Genomic DNA, 9,257 nt, shown 5'->3' on the forward strand with positions numbered 1-9,257 from the left:
GCTCTGTGAGCCTAGCTACCCCTCCTACCCTTCCTCTCTCGCCCCCGAGCCGTGTAGCCACCGCATGAAGATCACCCGCACGCACCGCCGCGGATCTCGTCGCCGACTTGCTCCCGGCCATCCTCCGGCCAACTCACGGTGTCCAACGCACTCACCACGTTGCGTTGAGTCCAACCGTGCACTTCCCGCACCTCACCGCACACCCTAGCCCCGAGTTCGCCTTCACCCGAACTCCGGTGACCGCCTAGGTCGTCGCCGGCGCCAACTCCGGCCACCCCGACCCCAACTGACTCCACCAAGAGCCGCGGCTCGTCCTTAGCTCCACCCCGATGCCCTCCGCGACCCATTTGGTGGCCGGAACGGCCAAAACCACTTCCGCCGCCGTGTCGGGCTCGCCGGTGGCTAAACGCCGGTGCAGCCATTTTGACTTTGACCACGGATGGGCCCTGGTTGACTCTGTTGAGTCAATGACAGGTGGGGCCCCCTTCTGCTAATTATCCAGATTAGTTTAAACTAAATTAAATTAGTTAATTATCCACTGACACCCTGGACCCACGCGTCAGGTTTGACCTGGACCGGGTCTGTTGACTTGCTGAGGTCAGCATGACCTCATGCTGACGCAGTAAACCTTTTCTGAAATTAAAATAAATCTAAAATGATTTATAAATTCCAGAAATTGTTGCAAACTTCAAAAATTCATATAAATTCAACCGTAGCTCCAAATCAAACAAATTATATATGAAAAATGATCAAAAAAATCCAATCTATCCATATGTACTAGTTTCATGCATGTTTAAACGAACTAACTTGAGGTTTAGTGCAGAACAAGATAAAACACTTTAAAGGGCCATTTATGAGTTTGAAATTTGAATCTTTGGTTCAAATTGATTCAAACCCATCTGGTTTTAGTTGCATTAGCCCAACACACTCATATTGCCATGTTTCATGCATGCATCATATTGTCGCACATTGTTTGGTGATGGTTGTGTATCGGTGTTCTTTGCGGCAGGTTCTGCCTCCGAGGAGTACCGTGATTACCCTAGCGAAGAACCGTATCCGTGCATCGATCCATCAGGCAAGCAACCAACCATTTGATCATATCGATACAATCCCATGTTCTCGCTCTTGCTCTCTTTTACTGCATTAAGACAACGCGTTTCAAACTGCTGTGTGCTACGGTAGTTGAACCCATTTCCTCTGCATGACCTGTTATTGCCACAGTAATTAGATGAAACCCACTAGCATGTGTAGGAATTGATTGAGCCATATGTATGTGTTGTTCCTACCTTGCTATGCCTGCTATGCTTAGAGTCGTGTCAGGTCTGGTTCATCTGGGTGATGGGCTGGAGTGAAATGATCATGTCGGTAATGAGAGTGATGTGGTGAACACGATTTGGTAAAGGTATCGATGAGAGGCCACGTAGGAGTACATGGTGGGTTGTTTCATTGAAGCCGACCTTAAGAACTGAGATCTGTATGCGTGATTTAAGATTCAGCTACTACCATGCATTGGGCCCTGAAATATGACCCCGCTCGACTTCTTATTCACCATAGTCCTCTGTCCAGGAGTTGCAAGTAGTTTCTGGTGTTTGTAGCTTACTGGAGGCCGTGGACAGCGCTGACCCGCGGGGTGGGCTGTGATGCGGTAGGTACGTGGCACGGTGTATCGAATACCCGTTAGGTATCTCGGTAACACTGTACACATCGTTCGGGGCTGTATGGGAAACCTCGGCCGGACTCCCTGCGGATGGAACCTGGATAGGCGATAAACCTGGACTAGAGACTTAGGTGTTTAGGTAGGTCGTGGTCTACACCCACATCGGCTTTCGCTTGAAGTCTGCCGAGCACATGTCGTGTGCAGACGCTAAGTGGTGGAAACATGTATGAAGAAGTACACCCCTACAGGGTTAACATGATCTATTCGAATAGCCGCGTCCGCGGTAAAGGACTACTTGGTTGCTTATACAGTTCATAGACAAGTGAATGGATACTACTAAAAATCTCAAGATAAGCGTGAGTGCCGAGGATGGCTCTTCCGTAGGATGACGGAGGTGGATCCTCGGTGGTGTATTGAAGTGGTGAGTAGTGGACTCGTGTGCGCAAAACCATTTCAAGTTGGAGTCTCGTAGGATAGTTTAGCCAAGAGTCAAAGCTAGCTTGCTGCAATAACTCCACCAACCCTTCTTGATAATGTGCATGTATGTAGGATCTGACGTAAGTCTTGCTGGGTACCTTTGTACTCATGTTGCTATAATTTACATTTTACAGAAGGCGCTGCAACCCCTTCTGATGGGTTCTTCATAGACATTGACATCAACGAGTAGACTAAGGCCCAGGTGGTAATCCTGAGCTTGTGAAGGTCCACGTATTATAGCTAGGCTTTCCAAGCCTCTTTTATTTTACTAGTTGTCTGTACTCAGAGAAGTTACTTCCGCTGCTGGTTTGTATGACTGTATGACTTGAATGTGGGTTGTGTGACCCGTACTTGTATGTATGTTATGTATGGCTCTCTGAGCCTGTAAATAAAGTACTTGTGTCGTAGAGTCATGTTGTGATGCCTTGTTGTATTTGCACATATCGAGCATATTGTGTGTATGATTGAAATGCTTGGTATGTGTGGGATCTGACTATCTAGTTGTTTATCTTTAGTAGCCTCTCTTACCGGGAAATGTCTCCTAGTGTTTCCATTGAGCCGTGGTAGCTTGCTACTGCTTCGGAACACTTAGGCTGGCCGGCATGTGTCCTTGTTCGTTCCTGTGTCTGTCCCTTCGGGGAAATGTCACGCATTGAGTACCGGAGCCCTGTTAGCCCGCTACAGCCCGGTTTACCGGAGTCCTGCTAGCCCAGTGCTACAGCCCGGACCCACTTGCTGATGACCGACACATTCGATGCTGGGTCATGGATGCCTGTCCCTGTAAGTCTGTGCCACTTTGGGTTTACGACTAGTCATGTCAGCCTGGGCTCCTTATCATATGGATGCTAGCGACATCATCATATACGTGAGCCAAAAGGCGCAAACGGTCCCGGGCAAAGGTAAGGAGACACCCGTGGGAATACCGTGCGTGAGGCCGCAAAGTGATATGAGCTGTTACAGGCTAGATCGATGTGACATTGAGTCGGGGTCCTGACAGCGTTGGTATCAGAGCCGGACTGCCTGTAGGTTCTCCAAGCCAAACTGGTCGATGTTGAGTCTAGAAATGCTTTAGTTATATGTAAGGGAATTGATTGTGGGATGGTACGTAAGGCTCTTTTTACTTCTTTACCTCATGGCATTCTGATCTGAGTCAGTCCATTCTTCTACCGGGGATTAAGGATTAGGATCTTCTCTCTCTATCAGGTTCACGTGTTACGAATCAGTAGTACCTTATAGGTTTGATGACTAGAAGCCTAGTTCAGTTCTACTACCTTGTTATGCTGATAAGTTGAACCCAGAACCTTGATATGATATTGTTGAGTGTCTATGCAATTTTTTGATAAATGTCTCAAACCCTTCTTGAGGCATTTACAGCCATTATGCTGTCGAAATTTTGCTAGAAATTCTAATGCCTTTGCATTATGGTTGTGCTTTCAGATGGCCACTTGCGACCAAAATCAAGTGGTTCGCCTGACCCGATGCATTGGTGTGACCGGTCATACGGCCATGTTAGTCCGAGTGATGATCGAGACGGGTTACCGTTGGTATCCCGAATACACGGTCGAAGAGCAGTTTCGAGATTTTAACCAAAGCCAGTATCTTTGCACCGTCCGGATATTTCCCTCTTATCCTGGTTCTATCGAGGCTCTTCACTATTCCTATGGGCTCGGTGTTACTATTGAGATGGCTGTGCAAGATGCGACTTATTCTATGATGACCATCATGCGAGTCAGGACTGGCCTGCTTCGCAACACCGACTTCCGGTATATGCCGGCTTCACTTCCTGGAGCGCACGGTTATCTCCGGGCTATATATGCTGACCCCAGTCAGGAGGACTCACTAACTCGCACCACTGCTGAGTTGCTCGAGGATAAGGATCAAGAGAATCGGGCCTTGAGAATGGAGCTTTTCAACACCCGCGCCGATCATTGGGCCACCTTGACTCGGTTTGCACCGGCTGTGCAAGCTGGATGCATGGATATGAGAGATCTGTATCCTGTTAGGTCTGTTCTGCCGGACATGATGGATTGGCGTGATGTGGGAGGCATCACCCCACCTCGTGGTCCTCGAAGACCACCGTTTGTTGGTCCAAGACCTCACCCTAGCCCTTTTGGTCCACAGGCTCCTCAGGACCGTTTGTTTCCGGATGCTCATGTTGAACTTCCAGGCTATGGAGGAGACTTCTATGAGAACTACTACGGAGATGACTGAGATAGTAGTAGATCCACTAGGTATTGTAATAGTTGTATTTCCACCGTCCTGCGTGACTTGTGGAATATGACTTAGCGTGTAGTAATTCCGGAGGGTCTCATGGACCGTAAACGTGAGGAGTTCTGTAGTTTCACTCAAGGTCGACTCTCTGTTGACGCTTACAGCAGGGAGTTTGGTAACCTTGCCCGTTATGCAACGGAGGAAGTTTCTTCTGATGCCAAGAAGTAGGCAAGGTTCCGTATGGGGATTAGTCCTGAGCTTCACCGCGACCTCCGTCTGCATGAGTGCACATCTTTTCAAAAGCTTGTTAACAAAGCCATCAGTGCTGAGACTGGTCAGACTGATTATGAAGCAACCCGCAAGCATGGCCGTGACTTGGGTTCCTCATCCGGTGCTGGTCCTCAGAAGCGCCACGGGTGGGTGCCTAACACTGCCCTGCCACCCAGGTTCACACCGAGGCCATCCTTCCAGGCGCCTCGCCCAGCTCAGCCATATGCACCAGCCAAGCCCTACGGTGGTCCAACCAACAATGCTCCTCCACGTACCAGTTCCGTGACTTGTTTCAAGTGTGGGGAATCAGGCCACTATATGCGCGAGTGTCCCCAAACCAACCCCAACCAGACAGCAAAAACTGTTGGCCGCGGCAAGCCGACAGGGAAAGTGTTCTACGCCAAGCCGGCCACCACTGCTCGTGGCCATGTTAATTGTGTTTCTGTGGAAGAGGCTCAAGAAGATCCCAACGTCGTTCTCGGTACGCTCCTTGTTAATTGCCACCCGACATCTGTTCTTTTCGATACAAGAGCATCTCATTCATTTATATACGAGAGCTATGCTCGTCTGCATAACACCACATTCTGTGAGATACCCACCTCTATGGTAAATCAAACTCCGGGATCCAAATGGCAAACTTCTAGAGTAAGCCATGGAAATGAAATTCAAGTCGACAGACTTGTTTTTCTCGCATCTTTGATAGCCCTCAAATCTTCGGATATTAATATCATCTTGGGTATGGACTGGATGTCAGCCCATCATGCCAAAATTGATTGCTCCTCTAGGACTGTTCAACTCACCCATCCTTCGGGGAAGATAGTCAATATCTTGACCCGAATAGCCAAGCGACAGTTATATTCTCTTAACGCCAGCCCTTTGCCAGACCTTGAGGATGTTCCGGTAGTCCGTGACTTTCCGGATGTCTTCCCATAGGAATTGCCAGGTGTTCCACCTGACAGAGATGTCGAATTCGTGATAGATCTCATTCCAGGAAATGTCCCGATTTCCAGAAGACCCTACAAGATGGGACCTTTTGAGCTAGCTGAGCTTAAGAAACAACTCGATGAGTCCTTGAAAAAGGGTTTCATCCGACCTAGTTCATCTCCTTGGGCTTGCCCCGTCCTCTTCGTCAAGAAGAAGGATGGTACGGACCGGATGGTTGTAGATTATCGACCTATCAACTTGGTCACAATTAAGAACAAGTATCCGCTCCCCAGGATCAACGACCTGTATGATCAGCTCGCTGGATCCTCAGTCTTCTCTAAAATGGATTTGAGGTTGGGCTACCATCAAATCAAAATCAGAAACGGGGACATTCCGAAAACGGCCTTTGTTACTCGTTATGGCCAATACGAGTACACCGTCATGTCCTTCGGTTTAAACAACGCTCCAGCCACCTTCTCTCGGTTGATGAACTCAATCTTCATGGAGTATTTGGATAAATTCGTCGTGGTTTACCTCGATGATATACTCATATACTCCAAGAACGAGGAAGAACATGCCGAACACCTAAGGCTAGTGTTGAAGAAACTTCGAGAGCATCGCCTTTATGCCAAATTTTCTAAATGTGAATTCTGGTTGTCAGAAGTGACCTATCTTGGACATGTAATTTCTGGTAAAGGCATTGCTGTTAACCCTGAGCGAGTTCAAGCCGTCCTTAATTGGACTCCACCTGAATCGGTGAAGCAAGTTCGGAGTTTCCTTGGCCTAGCGAGCTATTGCCGTCGCTTTGTCGAGAATTTCTCCGAAGTTGCCAAACCTCTAACTGAACTCCTGAAGAGAGATAAAAAGTTCGAGTGGACTCCACAATGTGAGCACAATTTCCAGGAACTGAAAAGACGTTTAACCTCTGCTCCCATACTGGTACCACCGTATTTTTCCAAGGATTTTGTTATCTACTGCGACGCCTCGCGACAAGGACTAGGCTGTATTCTCATGCAAGATCGACACATAATTGCTTATGCTTCACGACAATTACACCCACATGAGGAAAACTACCCCACTCATGATCTAGAGCTTGCAGCAGTAGTCCATGCACTCAAAACATGGCGACATTTCCTTCTCGGTAATCGTTGCGAAATCTACACTGATCACCAAAGTCTGAAGTATATATTCACCCAATGGATTTAAATCTCAGGCAAAGACGTTGGGTCGAGTTGATCACAGATTTTGACTTAGGAATAACTTACAACCAGGGAAACTCAACGTCATGGCTGATGCGCTAAGTCGTAAATCTTATTGTAACAACCTGATGTTACAACAAAGTCAACAGCTTCTCCATGAGGAATTTCGGAAGCTTAACCTTCACATTGTTCCTCAAGGATTTCTTTCCACCTTGGTGGACAAACCTACTCTTACGGATCAAATCATCGCTGCCCAAAAGCGAGATAAGGGAATATCTAAGATCAAGGAGAACATTGCTAGCGGAGGTGCTAGATGTTTCTCCACAAATGATCATGGTGTTGTGTACTTTGAGAACCGTTTAGTGGTTCCCAAGAACCAGCATCTATGGAAGTTGATCCTTAAGGAGGCTCATGAATCTCCTCTCACCATTCATCCCGGTAGTACCAAGATGTATCAGGACCTACACCAGAGGTTCTGGTGGACTAGGATGAAGAGAGAAATTGCTCAGTATATTGCTAATTGTGACGTCTGCCGTCGTGTAAAAGCAGAGCATCAACGGCCTGCAGGCACCCTTCAACCCCTAGCTATTTCTGAATGGAAATGGGATAAAATTGGTATGGACTTCATTACCGGTTTTCCCAGGACCAAGAGAGGGAATAATGCTATCTTCGTCGTTATTGACCGTCTTTCTAAAGTGGCCCATTTCTTACCTGTTCATGAGAGTATAACTGCTAGTCAGTTAGCAGACTTGTACATCTCCCGAATAGTGTCTCTCCATGGTGTTCCTTTGGAAATTAACTCAGATCGAGGAAGTCTTTCCACCTCTCGATTTTGGGAAAGTTTCCAAAATGCTATGGGAACCCGCCTTTCTTTTAGTACCGCTTTCCACCCTCAATCAAGTGGTCAAGTGGAACGCGTCAACCAGATTCTAGAAGACATGCTTCGAGCTTCTGTTATCTCATTCAGAATGGAGTGGGAGAAGTGCCTTCCATTTGCCGAATTTGCTTATAACAACAGCTATCAATCCAGCTTGGGCAAAGCCTCTTTTGAAGTTCTCTATGGACGAAGGTGTCGAACGCCTCTTAACTGGTCAGAAACTGGGGAAAGGCAATTCTTTGGCCCGGACATGATCCAGGAAGCGGAAGAGCAAGTTCGCATTGTTCGTGAAAAGTTGAAAACAGCCCAATCTCGTCAAAAGAGTCAATACAACCGAAAACATAAGGCTATGACTTTTGAGGTTGACGAGAAGGCTTACCTTCGGGTTACTCCTCTGAAGGGAACCCATCGCTTCGGTATCAAGGGCAAATTGGCTCCTCGTTACATTGGACCCTTTCGCATTCTTGCAAAACGAGGAGAAGTTGCCTACCAATTGGAACTACCTCCGCATCTCTCCAGAGTCCACGACGTCTTCCACGTTTCTCAACTCAGGCGTTGCTTCTCGGATCCTATCCGTGGAGTAGACCACGAAACGCTTGATCTCCAATATAATCTCACGTATCGAGTGTACCCCGTTCGTATCCTCGATCAAGCTGAGCGTACCACTCGATGTCATAATCTCAAGTTTCTCAAGGTTCAATGGTCGCACCATTCTGAGAATGAAGCAACTTGGGAAAGGGAGGATCGTCTTCGACTCGAGTATCCCGCCTTCTTCCCGGAGGAACCCAAATCTCGGGTCGAGATTCTTTTGAGTGGGGTGAGTTGTCACACCCTAGCTAGTTCATGCATTAGAGTGTTGCATCATGTCTATCCTTTCATCAGAAACTTGAAATGGGGATGTCAGAACCCCCAGCCCCCTCTGAAACCAACTAGGGTTTACTAAAAACTTTTTCAATGAACCTGAAATGCCCTTCTAAAATGTCCATCATTTTGGTCTTGGTTCAGAACCTCTGCCAAAAGTGTTGCACAATTTTCTACGTCATCTTAGGGTCTTTGAATTAAATGATAAGTATTTGAATTTGGGCATTTAAAATTATATAAAATATTTCAAATGCTCAAATATTCCTAAACTGAAATGTTTCATGTTGGAAATATTCCAAGTTTGGACCAGGAGCAGTTTGGTGATTTTAGGAGTTGCCTAGGTATTTTTAATAATTCAACAAAGTTGCAGAAAAATAGAAAAAGAAAAAAGCAGAAAGGAAGGACTTACCTGGCGCCTGCAACCCGGCCCACCTGCCGGCCCAGCCCAGCGCCGCGCCAGCGAGCTGCTTGCCGGCCAGGCAGGCAGGCAAGGTGCTCGACGGCGAGCACCGCATGGGTGCTACGCACCTGCTCGCGGCCTCGCTGCTCCACTCACCCGGCTAACGCCGTGGATCGACCCCTCTCTCTCCCCCGAACCCCCCAGACGCCCCCTCTCCTCTCCAGCTCCTCCCCCTCGCGCTCCCCAGCCATGGCCGACGCCACCGCCGCCGCTCCATCGTCGTAGCCGCGCTCCCCGCCGCCCGTGCTCCGTCTCGTGGTGTCCAGGAGCTCCGCCGCCGTCCACTTCGTCGAGCTAACCGAGCCCCGCGTGCTCGTGAGG

This window comes from Triticum dicoccoides, chromosome 4B, assembly GCF_002162155.2.
Source record: "Triticum dicoccoides isolate Atlit2015 ecotype Zavitan chromosome 4B, WEW_v2.0, whole genome shotgun sequence".
NCBI classification, from domain to species: Eukaryota; Viridiplantae; Streptophyta; class Magnoliopsida; order Poales; family Poaceae; genus Triticum; species Triticum dicoccoides.